This window comes from Panulirus ornatus, chromosome 53, assembly GCF_036320965.1.
Source record: "Panulirus ornatus isolate Po-2019 chromosome 53, ASM3632096v1, whole genome shotgun sequence".
Classification (NCBI taxonomy): Eukaryota; Metazoa; Arthropoda; class Malacostraca; order Decapoda; family Palinuridae; genus Panulirus; species Panulirus ornatus.
Window position 1 is genome coordinate 8,041,219 of NC_092276.1, and position 16,113 is coordinate 8,057,331.

The following is a 16,113-nucleotide window of genomic DNA, read 5'->3' on the forward strand; positions in this document are numbered from 1 at the left end:
TGATTGGTGCAGCCTGAGTCCTGTCACAGTTTTTAATGGACTTTTTATCTGTTAAATATGATCAATATCCAGTGTGCACTTGAGAACACAAAGGTATCAATCTGACAGCTTATTGCTAGTCTCAGTGGAGCAGTAAGATTCTTGTCATAGCCCTTTCTTATTAACAGAATCTTGTCAGTGAGCAAGGGAATCAAAGAGCCTTCCTGTCTTACAGAATGATGTAATATTCCAATAATACCCACCATTTGTTCCTAAGGTCAGAATCACCTTGCATAAACCACTTCTTACCATGGCTTCCTGTACTGTACAAAAGAAAGTGCTGTTGTGACTTAAGTCCAAGGCCAGAATATTATACACACTTGTGTATCCAAATCATTCCTCGCCTGTGCTCGTTTCAGTAACTGCTTTTGGCCTCTGTCTTAGTTTTATGCACCTTTTTTCTTCATTTCTAACTTTTGTCAGACTTGGTAACATGCCATGTAGCCTTTTGCCATTGCTTACTGTTTTGATGGGGAAGAAATAATTAGATCATTATCTTCTGTCAAGGATTATATTGTGTGAGAAGACCATGTGATCTAGGTTTTTCTACATGCACAGAGCCTCTCTATCTCATTTTCCTTTCTTCTCTGTGTCTTTCAGCATTTATCATGTGAATTTATTCTTGTGTGTTTTATCCCTGTCAGTCATGTCAAGGATGTATTTTTTTTTTTTTTTACTATTTTTTTTTTCAGCCTTTTATAATCTGTTGGCTATTGCTGGATGCAACCATAGCAACATCTAGAGGAAGAGGTCTGATTTAGGTTTTCAAGGTGAGACAGGCCACCATATTCAACCTTCTTGCAGACATTCAGTTTTTACATTTAGATGTAGCATTAAACACATGGAGATTATCAAACATTATGAACAAGAGGAACCAGAGACAACGAAGTCTAAGGTCCACTCCGTTAGGAGGCTATACATTGTCTAACCCAAATCCCATCATAGATTAACATAGGAGTTAAGAAGTTCTTTCTGTGAAAACTTTTTAACTCAGAGGATAACTTTTGTGTACAGGCAAGTCCCAACCTCTTTACAGAGAGTGGGTGAGGAATGGGATATATTTAGGAAAGGAGTGATGGCTGTGCAAAAGATGCATGTGGCATGAGAAAGGTGGGAGTTGGGGAGATCACAAAGGGTAGCGAGTGGTGGGATGAAGAAGTAAAGTTGTTAGTGAATGAGAAGAGAGAGTCATTTGTTTTCAGATGCCAGAGTTTAGGGACTTTTTAGAAGGCTCTGCTCCTCTTGTTCATAAGTAGGCAACAGAGAAGTTTAATCTTCACCTTTGTACAGTCTTTGCCTTACTGAGCAACAGAAATGCTGATATCCAGCTCATCTTGTGAGATTTGCAAAATTTATATCCCTTCTTTTGCTGAAGCCATGCCCACTGTAGATCTCCCAGAGGATGAAATCATCTCCATCCTATATGAAAAACCCAGTCTACTGTCTTGGATGTGTTTGCCATCATTGTAGGATCCCTCTTAAGAGGTGCTGTGGCTAGGCCTGCACTCAACTAGGACTGCAAAATTGAATCACTTGGTCCCCCTCTCCTTTTCTGTGTCTTTTTGTTTTAAGGTCAGTCCTGGGCTAAGCATAAAGAGCTCAACTCTGGTAACCTTGAGAAATAACTTACCATTTCCAACAGTATGACAAGTGGAGGAATCATTGTTCAGACTATTTCCAACAGTATGACAAGTGGAGGAATCATTGTTCAGACCATTTCCAACAGTATGGCAAGTGGAGGAATCATTGTTCAGGCAGTAGGAACGTTACTTTGAATTAGATTTTTTCCCTGTATCATTGAAACTCATCCAAGAAAAATCCTTAATCTGTAAATTTTCAGTTCAGTATTTATTTAAAGGCAGTTCAGGATAACTATTATTCAGTTAATTCCCTCTAGTACATTCCTGGATCGTAGGCTTCAACTTCCAGGAAGCATCTTGGTATATCCCATCTCCTGTAGGCTCAGAAAGTACCGAGGTTTCAAGGTGAAAAGGAAGAAAACTTAGCAGTTCACAGACATGCCTTTTAGCTAAACTTTATTGCATTATTTCATAGTTGAGTAATAAAAATCACATCATCCTTTTGTCCTTTCAGGAAGGCTTGATATCATAAGTATTGGATTTATCTGGTGAGCAAGTAATTTCTTATGCCTATACACAGTTAAGTGGCTGTGCCTCTTCTAGTACACATCCCACTGTCAAGTCACCCTGCCCATTGATAGAGTAAATTCTCTTCCAAAAGTTTCACCTCCATAGTGTTCTTGAACAAGCTTCAAGACTTAATTGTTAAAAAGCAGCAAAACATAGCTAAGAAAAACATAATGAAAGAAAAAGGATGGTATTAAGGAGTGTGAAGAGAGATGTCAAAACTAGCCATGTAGCTTAGTATTTTATGTGACAAAACCAGCAGTTCCAGTACAGAAAGCATATGGTTCGTGACATCAGTTCGGCATTTGAAGATTACGACATGGTACTTCCTTGGGTAGCTGCTGTCTACAGCCAAACGTTTGAAAACTTGTTTTTACTCTTTACACTAATTATGTCTGGATTTGAAGGACTCTCACATTCTTGGCACTTGTGGGTCTACCAAGTACCTTCCCCTAACCCAATGCTCACCTCTTTCCTCAGGTGTTTAATTTAGGAGTTTCACCCAGCTGCCAACCTTCTCTGCTCTCTCTTACCTTGCTCACTGGCTGATTCCTTGTCTGAATAAATTGACTCAAATAGTTATTTTTCAGTGGAGGCTAGTGGGCAATACTCCTTTTTCCATCCTCTCTCCTCCTTCCTTTCTTTATTCTCTCATACTGTAAAACCCCATTCTTTTGGCCTTCAGTGCATTGAAATTTGGCTTCTGATGGACCCTGTCAGATTTAGTCTGACCACTGCCCACCAGTCTGAGATAAGCAAGTGCTCAGTCAAAACTTAAACATACTCAATGCCATTGTTCTCACACAATTGCAGTGTTTTTGAGGTAAAGAGGCCCACCTTTTTGAGTACATCAAGGTAAATAAAATTGTCACGTGATGCATGTACAAAGAGGAATAAGAAACATCAAAGCACAGCTGAAAACATTTGATGCTATGAGCATTGGGAGAGTAGCTCCTGCTTCATGCAGGACTATGAGCTCATTAAGAGCATATTTCATATTATTTTTTTTAATTTTCCAAAAGAAGGAACAGAGAAGAGGGCCAGGTGAGGATATTTCCTCAAAGGCCCAGTCCTCTGTTCTTAACGCTACCTCGCTGTCGCGGGAAATGGCGGATAGTATGAAAAAAAAAAAAAACAATACAAAAAGAAATATGCTACTGTGCAAGACAGTGGCCCTTCCACTTCTAGAAGATGTATGGGGAAGATTATGCAACTGGAACTTGAAAGCATTGTGCTTAAGTGGTGCCTGTAACACTATGCTGAGGGAGCTCCACTATGTGTGACAATTTAGGTGACTTCAGGTCCACCTTTGGAACTATTTCCTTCTTACTTAGAGTAGCCTTTGCTACTACCTGAACACCTCCAGCCCCTGAAGGACCAAGGTCAAGAGTACAGCACACAGATTAAGTAGTGAAATACTAGTGTCCCAGTGGGGAAATACATAGACCTAACTGAATCCAGCTTCTAACAGCCTATTTTTCCCATAATCATCTCAATCCAATGGGGTTCACTCCCCTTCATGTAGTGTAGTTCAGTGTTTTGCACGAATACACTGCTGTGTACATTCATATATATTCCAACTTGAGACTTGTGATATCAGCCTTCTTCTGTAGTGTAAATGGGTGGCAGTGGCTCACACAAGATAATCCCACTTTAAGGGACACAAGGTGGAGTTTTCCTACAGGTCATTATTGAGACATTACAGAATCATTCCCAAAGTGACTGAAGCTCTCCCATTTCCCTAGTCACTGGCCTTGTTTCTAGAGAGACAACTCATGGCCATTGTTGTTGATGTGGCATGTAATTTTCTATAATCAATCAGTCTGAAGGAAGAAATAGATTTTCACAAGTTCAGAACTCATCAATCAGTCTGTAGGAAGTAGATTTTCACAAGTTCTGAACTCATTTTTTTAAGAGCTTTTGATAGTCTTCATATTCTACACAAATTAGTTAATATCTGTTTAAAATCCTGTAGATATCTATTGGATAATTATTGTTTTACTGTTACCAGGTGTTGATACTGACTTAATCTAGCTGTGTTTATGCACAATGGGAACAAGCACACCCTTTGATTTTAGCAAAGTATATAAATAGAGACTTACAAAACCTCATCAATCTGAACTACTGTTCCTGAATGAAATTTATGTGAATAAGTAGTACTGCACTAAGCAGTATGTTGTCAGATGACCATTTATGGAGGGAAAAATATTTGGTAACAGAGCTCAAATTTTGGAAAAATCAAACATCTTTATAAACTAATTGTTGCAAATTGAACATATATCACAGAGTTGAAACTCATTTGCTTGCATTCCATCCCTTACTATGGTTTGCCAGTTTCTAGATAGATGAGCAGTTGGATTGCATGCTTTGCCTCTTGTCTCTGATTAATGTCATATCACTGAATATTGGTGATTTATGCATTTTGCAATAATTACATCCAGATTTGTGTGTTGGAGAAGCAAGAAGGCCTCAAAGCTCACTGCTTGTCAGTTTCTAGAGTCCATTAGCGTGTGTAATTGCAGATAAGACAATGCTGAAAAGTTCTTCAGTCTGAAAATCCTAAATCATTTAGTAAGAGTATGAAGGATTTTTTGTTCCCATCCTCAGAGCAAGCTTCTTAATTGGGTTTCGTTGAGGCTTAACTGGTCTAGAGATATTCCAGTGAATACCTATAGTCTCATTACGTATGATAAAAGACCTAAATAACCATGGGGTACTTTGGTCATTTTAGATTCAGATTTCCAAATACCACTGCCTGCAGTCTGTAATATCCAATTTTTTTTAGAATAAAGTCTAAGAGAAAGTAAGAACATTATCAAAGTAAAAAGTTACATGTGTACCTTTGAAATTTATTCTTAATGTATGTATGACTGCTGTTCTTATAGTATTCTGCAAGAAACAGATTCTCATTTACAATTCTTTTTAAAGACGAGACCATTTTACTGTTGCAGTCTTTTAAGAAGCTTCCTCTACAACTACCTACCTTTGTTGTTAGTTTGTTTACTTCTAAGTAAGCATGTCTGAAGAGCCAGCTAGTATATTACCTCAAACTAGGTTTAATTAACATACTGCAGGAGGTGGGGTTAAATACTCCAGTTGGCCAGTTCCGTATTTGTTCCCAGTTTAGATTTTTTGACTCAGCTTGTGAATGACAAGTGCCCTGGCCAGAGATAGTCATATGAGGAGTAGATAACCACCTTGCGAAATGGTTCTTTTTTTTTTTTTTTTTTCCATTTCTTAAGGTTCCTCTTACTTATCACTTAAAGAGGTCAGAAACATGTCTCAAAGACTGATACTATGATTGACTCTTGGCTGTTTGTGTAATCATGTGGAACAGACTGCTACAAAGATTGAGCATGGGAAATAGTGCAGATTAATGAGGTTTTTTATCTTGATGTGGTTGTTGTATTGTCTCAGGATATAGTGCACTATATGTAATGTAGTAGAATGATGAAATTAGTATTTTAGTGATGCACTGTTGCACATATTTTTCTATATTTTCTTAACTTGATAAATTATATTATTCACATAGAGTGTGTAAAAGAATTGCTATATTTTGAATATGTTATTTTTAATATGCATTTTCATAATGCATTTTGTCACAGCATAACTCTAATCCCAAAATGGTTATGAGTTTGATGATGTTCATCAGATATTAAAAGTTCCTGTTGCAAATACTGTAATAGAAGGGCAAAATGAATGTAAAATTTTCCATTTACTCTGTTACAGTGATCATTCTGGTAATTTTGATGGTGCAGATGCTGTGTCAGTCATATCAGGTTCAGTATTTGTGCTGTTCCATATGAATGTGAAGCTGCTCTGAAAAAATCACCTGTATACCCTTTTACCACCCAGACTTATTAAGTTAGAGCAGGTTCATGCCCTATTTCTGATAGCGATGCGATTTTTATATTTTTGCAGGAGTTCCAGCGTATACCATCAAATACTGACCTGTGTGAATCATATGGGTAAATTAGAAAAAAAAGATATTTTTGTTACTGTAGGAGTTAGGCAATAACTTTAAATTTAACATACCACTGAAGGCTCAAGAGATTGATTTCCATCTGTTGTTTGTAAAGACAAGTGATGGCTCAGAGCCTTATGGCAATTAGTATAAACGTACAGTATTCCAGCATGTTAAATTTTCCAGTTGGCACAACCAGGTTAACCTTGCGGACACTTTGTCCAATATACTGGGTGCCTCTGAGGTCCAGACTCCCATGCAGAAATCACTACTTACTTCATGGGTATGTGTGAATTCATGGTATGCTATTTAAATATTTGTTACACTGAAGGTAAATAGTGGCTTCTGCCTGTGAATTGACTTTTTTGACATCCCAATTAAGATGTTGGCAGAGCTTTAATCTTTCAGGCTTACAGTTTGATGAAAGTTTTGCCTATTTCATACACTATAGTTAAAGTTGACTATTGTAGTTCACCACTTTGCACAAATACCTACATTGTACTCTTTGGTGCAAGGACATTCTCTTGAACATGAATTGATATTCCTAGGGCTGAAAGTTAGTCATACTCGAGATGGGCCAACCTATAACAACCCGGCTGGCCCAGCTTTGTACTCACCATAAGTGTTATCTCCTTATCAGATGGCAAACATATTCAGTGGAACACTTTTTTTCTGAATTGCTACTTTGAACACCTATTTAAGGACACAGTTACTAGAGATAGCCTCCCTTAAGTAAGCTTTTGAAGCAGAGCATATAAAGGTAAATCTATTTTGATATGTACTCAAATGTCACACTGATGGTTACAATGTAAGCACTTTTTTTTTTCCATCCATTAAAGGTTTTGCAAATTCTCCTACCTCCAGCCACTGCTTTGTATTCTGAATTAAAACTATAGTAAGCAGTATAAAGCATTAAACTATGCTGTTACTCTGTGCTTTCATAGCACAGGAACGTCTCTGTCTCTGTCCTACTAGTACAATACCGTTGGTAAATATTAACACTGAATTCAATCTCCATATGTAACTTTCTGAAATATTAACATACCCCAGCAAAATGTGCTGTAATTTTTATTCAATGGCAAAACTTTTTTGGAAAAGCTCTCATTGTTCAGAACCCATTTCCTGGCTCCATCCTATAATACAAAAAGCCCAAACCAAGAGAAAGGGGTTCTTGGAATGCACTCTCAAGGGAAAAGAGTGTTACTGGCCTTGTTTGCCATGATAAAGGTTACAGAAAAACTCAAAATATGAGCAGAGTGATCAGGCTATGTCACTGAGTGTACCTAAAACCATTCATGGTAAAATTACAAATTCATGAAGTGGGAATTTTTCATTGGGAATATTAGTGGAATTTTAAGACATAAGGATTCAGTAACATGTGCTTACAAAGTCTACTTAATGTGACACACATATAGGGGGAAAATAGAATAAACTTAAGAGACATATGCTTTGTTACATTTAAAGTTTAAAGCCAAGCACATGTTGATTCCCATGTAGAATAACAACTTATAAGAATTAAATTAGTTTCTTGTCAATGTCCTAACAAGATTGTTGTATATAGTAAAGAATTTAAGAATTTTTAAACACTAGAGGATGCTGCAAAGAACTTACTGTATAAGTTTGACTACCTATGAAATGGCACATATTGGGTAAATTTTTTTTTCTTTTTTTTGAGGGGGAAAGGATCCACTTACCTCTTTACACATCTATTTATAAAGTCAAATGTTGTTGAGTATGATCCATTTAGTAGGATGATGATCACATACTGTATAAGATTTACTGTGCTGTAAGTCATGCTTTAAACAAGCAATCCTCTTTAGGTAGACTGTAAAGATGTATTGCTCAAACAGGACTGTAAGGGATGCGTCCATCATTTTATGTTTTTGTAAACTACATCACCATTGTGAAAAGAAATTCACAATCCCCTGTTTTGCATGTTTACTACAGTCTTGAATCCTACTATTGATGTTGATGATGTGCTTTAACCAAGGATGTGTCAGACTTAATATGATGTGCCACTTTTTTTCAATAAAACAAAATAATTTATTAACACTGAAATTTAACAAGATGTACAAACATAAGCTCACCAAATTGTTAATGACATTCAAATATATAATTCATTAAGATTGCATGGGAACATATTGTCTATTTATTGATGAAGTAACTCAATTGGCAAACTGGATTTCCTCTCAAGGCTTACAAGACTAATCTTTAATGCAGCTCTGTCCAGATTTCTTAATTTCATCAAATTTAGGACATTTTTGGCATGGATTTTAATTGTTGTACAGCAGTAGCTGTCAATCGTGCAATTTTTTGCAACAGTAATATTAAAGTTTTTAAATTTTCTATTTTACAAGATCTGTGCCACAGGGCATGTATAACCTTGTTAAGAGGAGAGAACCTGTGTCACATATGTAACCACTACCATGAAATACAAAATGAAAAAACAGAACCACTGTCATGGGACACTCGGCCTTTCATGTTATAAAGATTATGTCAGAGGAATACCATGGCATAGGTTAAGGGCTGCTTGTAGAAGTACTGTCACATGCTCTACAATCTGCAGGATTTTACCAAGGATGTTATCCATAGGATTATCAAGATGAGGTAACCCACAGAAGTGCTCTCATTGGCAATACAGTCAGTAGGATGGTCAGGAGGATGTCATCTATATAAGTGCTATTATATAATGTACAGGCTCACTCAAAGAATTAGTACAATGGAATATTCAACCTGTGAGGGTGTAAAGGACAGTACTCTTGGAAACAGACATTGACTTAAGACTTAAGGTTGTTACCCTTCAATGCCATGATGCAGGGATTTTGAAAAAGTTTCCCTCACCTGATGATTCAGTCATGTATGGTTTACTTGTTTGAGCCTCAAATTTACTACAGCCTGCAACAACTTTTACAGTTCTTAACCTCACAATACAGTAACAATCATGGCTATTTCTCACATATCTCATAAAATGCCTTACTCTCTCTCTTCATGCACAGAGGTATGATTTACCAGTAGGGATTATCTTTACTGCAGTACCAATTAGTAATTTTGTTTGAAGTAATGTTGGTAAAAACTTCCAAACTCTTGATTAAACTAAATATCCAAAATTGTTTAGCCATTGTTTTGACTATTACTGTTGGATGTCACACTTGGAAAACCTGTTAAGGGCCCTACTGACTGAGATGCTTGAGGAAGACTGCAAACACTGCTCTGCACTAGCTAGGAAAGGTTGCACTATATTTATGATAATGTTTTGATATGTGCTACCTCACTCATGCGGGAGTTGGTGAGCATGCATAAAAGAAAAAATTTGTAATTATAACACGTATATAAAATGTGTTGATCAAAAGTTTGTGATGATAAGTCATAAGAATGGTATTTCGTTGTGTAAAATATCAAGCCATAAGCCTTACTAAGAACAATAGGTTGCACTTTTTGAATTTTCACATCCTCCATTGCTAAACAAAATCAATTAAACTGTATCATACATGTATCATGATTTGAACTGATTAACTTTGCTGAAATGTCCACAGTTTTCACAGGGTTAGGAAAATCAGTCTCAAGTCCAACTACAGTTATCAAATATACTACAGTGATACCTCTCTTGGATATTCAATAGACTGGGGTTTACACGTGCTTAGGCTTCTGAAAATTATCACTTTTTATGTTCTTCCTCAACTTTGTTTTTTCTTTGATGTATATGTTTTTCTGTGGTTCTGTATACTGTAATATGTTTTTATTTCTTCAACTGCACCTAGACTTGTTCTAGACTGAATGTATGTATCAAGAGATATTACTAATATGATCCTGAAAGCTTTTCCAGCTTTATTATTGTCCTTTATCTCTACTAAGCATGGGACTTGTAGGATAAAATTCCATAAAATGTAAAAGTATAGGAAAGGAATTTAGAACAAACATATATTTTACGTGATGTGACCTATCTAGTCTGTTTGGTTTCTTAAAGGAAATCAAGGTACTAAACAAGAATTATTATACTGTTAAGGTAGACTGGTGTTTTGTTTTTGAGGGAACAGGAGGATGTGAGCTGGATTTTTTTTTTTTCATACCAGATTACCATTTCCTGCATTAGTGAGTTGTGACTGGAACAGACGAAGAAAGCCATATTTCCTCTCATCCATTCTCTAGCTGTCAAATGTTATGCACGGAAACACAGCTCTCTATCCACAACAAAGGCCTGCAAACCATTCCAAGGTTCACCTCTGTTGCTCCACATACCCTACTTTGTGTCTGCATGGATTAAATGAGTGCTTGAAGACTTCTATGGAGATGCAGACATTCTGTTGCAGGTGAATTATTATTCCAGATGTGTAATGCACTGCAACATATCATTAAAGCTATTGTAGTGTAAGGGTGTTGTGATGTGATTGTGGGGTTATAAGAATATCAAAGGACCTTCATGGGGTGGTTTGCTATTGGTAATGGGAAAATGTGCAGGATGAGGTTGGGGAACTCATAAGCAGCCTTGAAGGGACCCAATGGTCTGTGGTTGTCGGAATTCCTTTGTAGCAATGCTTTCCTTGTGGGTGGGGTGGCACCAGGATGGATGAAAGCAAGCATGAATATGTACATGTGTACATATTTGTGTATGTGTATGTATATGGATGTGTAGATATGTATATGTACATGTATGTATATGTGCATGTATGAGCATTTACGAAGTGGATGGGCTATTCTTTGTCTGTGTCCTGGCACTACCTCTCTGACATGGGAAACAGTACTTAAGTATAATAAAAAACAATAATAATAATATTCATAATAATAATGGATTTGTATGTAGCATTTATGGATCTGGAGAAGGCATATGATAGAGTTGATAGAGATGCTCTGTGGAAGGTAGTAAGAATATATGGTGTGAGAGGCAAGTTGTTAGAAGCAGTGAAAAGTTTTTATCGAGGATGTAAGGCATGTGTACGTGTAGGAAGAGAGGAAAGTGATTGGTTCTCAGTGAATGTAGGTTTGCGGCAGGGGTGTGTGATGTCTCCATGGTTGTTTAATTTGTTTATGGATGGGGTTGTTAGGGAGGTGAATGCAAGAGTTTTGAAAGAGGGGCAAGTATGAAGTCTGTTGGGGATGAGAGAGCTTGGGAAGTGAGTCAGTTGTTGTTCGCTGATGATACAGCGCTGGTGGCTGATTCATGTGAGAAACTGCAGAAGCTGGTGACTGAGTTTGGTAAAGTGTGTGAAAGAAGAAAGTTAAGAGTAAATGTGAATAAGAGCAAGGTTATTAGGTACAGTAGGGTTGAGGGTCAAGTCAATTGGGAGGTGAGTTTGAATGGAGAAAAACTGGAGGAAGTGAAGTGTTTTAGATATCTGGGAGTGGATCTGGCAGCGGATGGAACCATGGAAGCGGAAGTGGATCATAGGGTGGGGGAGGGGGCGAAAATTCTGGGAGCCTTGAAGAATGTGTGGAAGTCGAGAACATTATCTCGGAAAGCAAAAATGGGTATGTTTGAAGGAATAGTGGTTCCAACAATGTTGTATGGTTGCGAGGCGTGGGGCTATGGATAGAGTTGTGCGCAGGAGGATGGATGTGCTGGAAATGAGATGTTTGAGGACAATGTGTGGTGTGAGGTGGTTTGATCGAGTGAGTAACGTAAGGGTAAGAGAGATGTGTGGAAATAAAAAGAGCGTGGTTGAGAGAGCAGAAGAGGGTGTTTTGAAATGGTTCGGGCACATGGAGAGAATGAGTGAGGAAAGATTGACCAAGAGAATATATGTGTCGGAGGTGGAGGGAATGAGGAGAAGAGGGAGACCAAATTGGAGGTGGAAAGATGGAGTGAAAAAGATTTTGTGTGATCGGGGCCTGAGCATGCAGGAGGGTGAAAGGAGGGCAAGGAAGAGAGTGAATTGGAGCGATGTGGTATACCGGGGTTGACGTGCTGTCAGTGGATTGAATCAAGGCATGTGAAGCGTCTGGGGTAAACCATGGAAAGCTGTGTAGGTATGTATATTTGCGTGTGTGGACGTATGTATATACATGTGTATGGGGGTGGGTTGGGCCATTTCTTTCGTCTGTTTCCTTGCGCTACCTCGCAAACGCGGGAGACAGCGACAAAGCAAAAAAAAAAAAAAAAAATAAGAAATAATATTAACTATGAAGCAGCAATGATAATAAGGATAATAATAATACATGGAAGGAGTGTAAAGAACTGGGAGATGTACAAAAGAAATCTGCTGAAGGTCAAGAGGAAAGTGCATTAGTTGAAAATAAGGGCAAACGAGTGTTAGGGTGAGGAGTTTTGATAAACCTCAGGGGATTCCCTATCAGAAAATGTTTTGGAAGAAAGTTAATAGTGTGCAACAAAAAGAACAAATAGGAACATCAGTGAAGGGAGTAAATGAGGAAGTGGTAGAAAACAGTGATGAATTGAGAAGAGGATGGAGTGAATACTTTGAGGGGCTGTTTAAAAGTGTTTGATGATAAGGTGACAGATGTTGGGTATTTGGGTCAGGATGGTCTGCAAAAAGTCATGGAGAGTGGTTCAAACATGAAACATTTATCAATGCATTCGTCTTTCCACGCATTATTTTCGTGTTTTTTTCATTCGAAAAAAGTCTGAGTAAGCAACCAATCTCTCTGAACGGAGGGTGACCAATGCAGTCAAATGAACCAATCCTTCTGCAAGAATGCGTATGCAAAATTTCAAGTGTTTTCTTCTTACGATGATGATTTGCCTCTTATAAACCTCAGCAGTTACAGAGACGTACAGTTCTGTACACAGGAAACGCTGTTCTAGCTGTAAGTACACCTCCATCATTATACCTATCTCGTCTCTTATCCTTATCACAGTGTTCGAGTGTTGGGTCACCGGCATGATCGCATCTCTGGTTGTCTAGCTTTCCACACTACAAATCCATCACTGAGTCAGTGAAAATGGATTGGAGTCGGTCTGGTTACGTGAAGGGAAACCATTAACGCCGCTGAATAGTACAAGCATCTGCCTGCCCCTTCCTCCTCCTCCTTACAACTTTATATAACCAAGTTCCTCGTTGTTTTCACTTCTCGCTACTGAAACGTAAGTCCTCGACTCGCAACATGTACTCACGGTATTTGACCATGTGCAGGAAAATGACTAGTCACAGGTTTATCTGGGGTTTATCTGCTGCTAGAGTGGACGTGAATGACCAACAGTCGAGTGTTGAGGGAATCGACTTAGTTTATTTATATGATATTTTCAAGTGTTTGTGCATTTATGTCTTACTGTCTCACGGCTGAACGTATTACATTGCCGAACCGGATCACCAAGAGACTTCCTCATATTCTGAGTGGATGTATTTCAGAATCTAGGGTAAGGTTTTAAGCAACGATCTATACAATATTCCCAAGACTTTGTGAGTTTGCCTGATTTGTACTTCAGAATGTGGACCCTGACGGTCGTTTGTAGGCAACGAAAGGAAGCTTTTCAAAAGGCTTACAAAATGCACTTCACTGAAGTCTCGCACGATTTCGGAATATTCCTCATAATCAAAGATAAAATCTAGGGTTACCAGTGCCTGGCACTGAGAGTTAACAATGGCCACCTCTTTTTTTTTTTATGTTGAAGGCTTCAGTCACGGTCAAAAGTCCACATCAAGGTCGTTCTCTGATAAAGTTACTCATTCTTTTCTTCCATGTAGCGATTAGCTGGTTGATAATATCGTAAAACCAATTAAATATGTACAACCACAGTTTCGAAGTCAGCTGAGATGCTATTATAATTGTTCATACGTACGTACCAAAACTGAATACAATATTCAAGATGTGGACGAACCAGTGAATTGTAGAGGTAACGCCATTTCCCTAGGCTTAAAATTGAAGGCCTAACCAATGAAACCAAGTATTGTGTTCCCTAGGCTTAAAATTGCTGGCCTAACCAATGAAAACCAAGTATTGTATTCGCTCTTTTCACTGTTACCTTGGTTGTAGGACCCAGGGATTATTAAGAACATATATTTTTCCCCCTTTTACCCTTTACAGTTCAGCGTAATGTATACAGTAGTTTGCATTTTCGTTTTTTACTACCGTTATGTAAAACTCTGCATTTATCGGTATTACAATTCATTTGTCATGTACGAATCTATCTAATCGCATGTATCGATATCAAAGATGATTTATCACTTATGAGCTTAATCGTATTTATCGATATAAAATCTGATTTACCACATAGGAGCCCTATTATGAACCTAATTGCATTAACCGATATTAAAATTCATTTACCACTTAGGAGTCTATTATAACATCCATTATATCAGTTCGAAGCTGTAGACGTTTTAAGTTCATTTATACATTTATTTCCCAGCTTTGTATCATCAGCGAATTTTGATATCATACAATATATCCCTTTACCAATAATATTGGTATATATGAGAAAGTGAACCGCTCCCCAGACTGATCCTTGGGGCAAGTCTAACCATTCTGAGACTTGACCATTTATCATTATCTCTTTATTTACGGCCAGTCTAGTCTAACCATTCTGAGACGACCATTAATCACAACTCTTTCTTTACGGCCAGTCAAGTCTAACCATTCTAAGACTTGACCATTTATCACATCTCTTTATTTACGGCCGGTCAAGTCTAACCATTCTGAGGCTTGACCATTAATCACAACTCTTTATTTACGGCCAGTCAAGTCTTTAATTACGGCCGGTCCATCCAATTTCCTATCCACTGAAGTACGACCCCATTAATGCTAAGAGACTTCAATTATCGCAAGTAATCTTTGATGCTGATCTTATCGGAAGATTTTTTGAAAAATCTAGATAGATAACATCAAGTACTTTACTGTCATCGTACATGATTGTATCACAACAGAAATTAAGCATATTTGATAAGAATGAGCTATTTCCTTTGAAAACCCACGGTGACTAGCTTAACAAGTGGTGGTCCTTTGAATAGTTTACTACAAATTCTGTCGAATGATGGTTTCCACTTGTTCTAATTATGGACGTTAAGCTAAGAGGAACGATAATGTCCGGGCTGTGAAATATTACCATTTTGAATATCGGTGTTAACACTGGTAAACTTACCTTTTTCCCGTAGCAAGTGACTTATTGAAAAGTACAGTCAAAGGGTTTAACCACCTCATTTTTCTCTTCTTTCATTGTTCTCAGGTAAAATTTCATCAGGGCCTACCATTTTAATTAAGTTTCATGTTTTTATTGCTAAAAGTGTGTCTTTTTGGCTCGTATGTTAATTACTGAAGAGAATTCATCTCTCTTATCAATGAAACTGGATTCGGGACATGGGTTGTCTTCGATCATACATATTATGCGAGAAAGTAATTTAACATTATTCCTAATTACTTAACTTTTCTTACTTTATAACAAAGATGAAGTCGACATTCTCATTGGTTGCAAGTTTTTACTACGGGATTTAAGTGAACCTTAACCAAAAGCAGATCCTCCGCTTACTATATTTCCCCTTTCCTTATTAAGTAGTGTATCCTGATATTGAGTATTCGGAGAGGAAATATTTATTGCTGAAATCTAACCTAAGATTCGGATATGGCAATCATATAATTGTCTTTATTATTTCCAACGAGTTTACATCAAGCTGCAAGTAACTTATAAACATCTTCCTCACTTCCTCCAATATATATATATATATATATATATATATATATATATATATATATATATATATATATATATATATATATATTTCATTTTCCCCGTGGACTCATAGGAATATATATAAATATATGTGTTGAAAATAGTTTACGATTATGGAGTGAAGAAAATATTTTTTCCACCATGACAAATTAACATTGGTAGAATGATAAGGTTTGTCAGTAATTCTAACCGAACCTGGAATATTTTACTTTAACCTGGTTAACTAAAGATGAATGCACGTGTGAGTTAACATAATAATTATTAATGAGTAAAGAAACATAAACGTTTTTCCGTAGGAGTAACGACAAATCTTTTAACGTTTCCAATGTAAATAAAACATTCCGTGTTCT

General features: G+C 37.3%; 1 protein-coding gene across 2 annotated transcripts in view; it reads left to right on the forward strand.

The window, feature by feature from the left end:
• The first annotated feature begins 13,032 nt into the window (after positions 1-13,032).
• Positions 13,033-16,113, forward strand: part of LOC139765216 (proton myo-inositol cotransporter-like) — a 64,267-nt gene continuing 61,186 nt past the window's right edge. The window contains exon 1 of one of the 2 annotated variants that reach the window (XM_071692528.1): positions 13,033-13,186. The gene's annotated coding sequence lies outside the window, so the exon portion shown is untranslated. Of the gene's footprint in view, positions 13,187-13,440; positions 13,460-16,113 lie in introns of those variants that run through there. The other variant, XM_071692529.1, reaches the window with a different exon arrangement.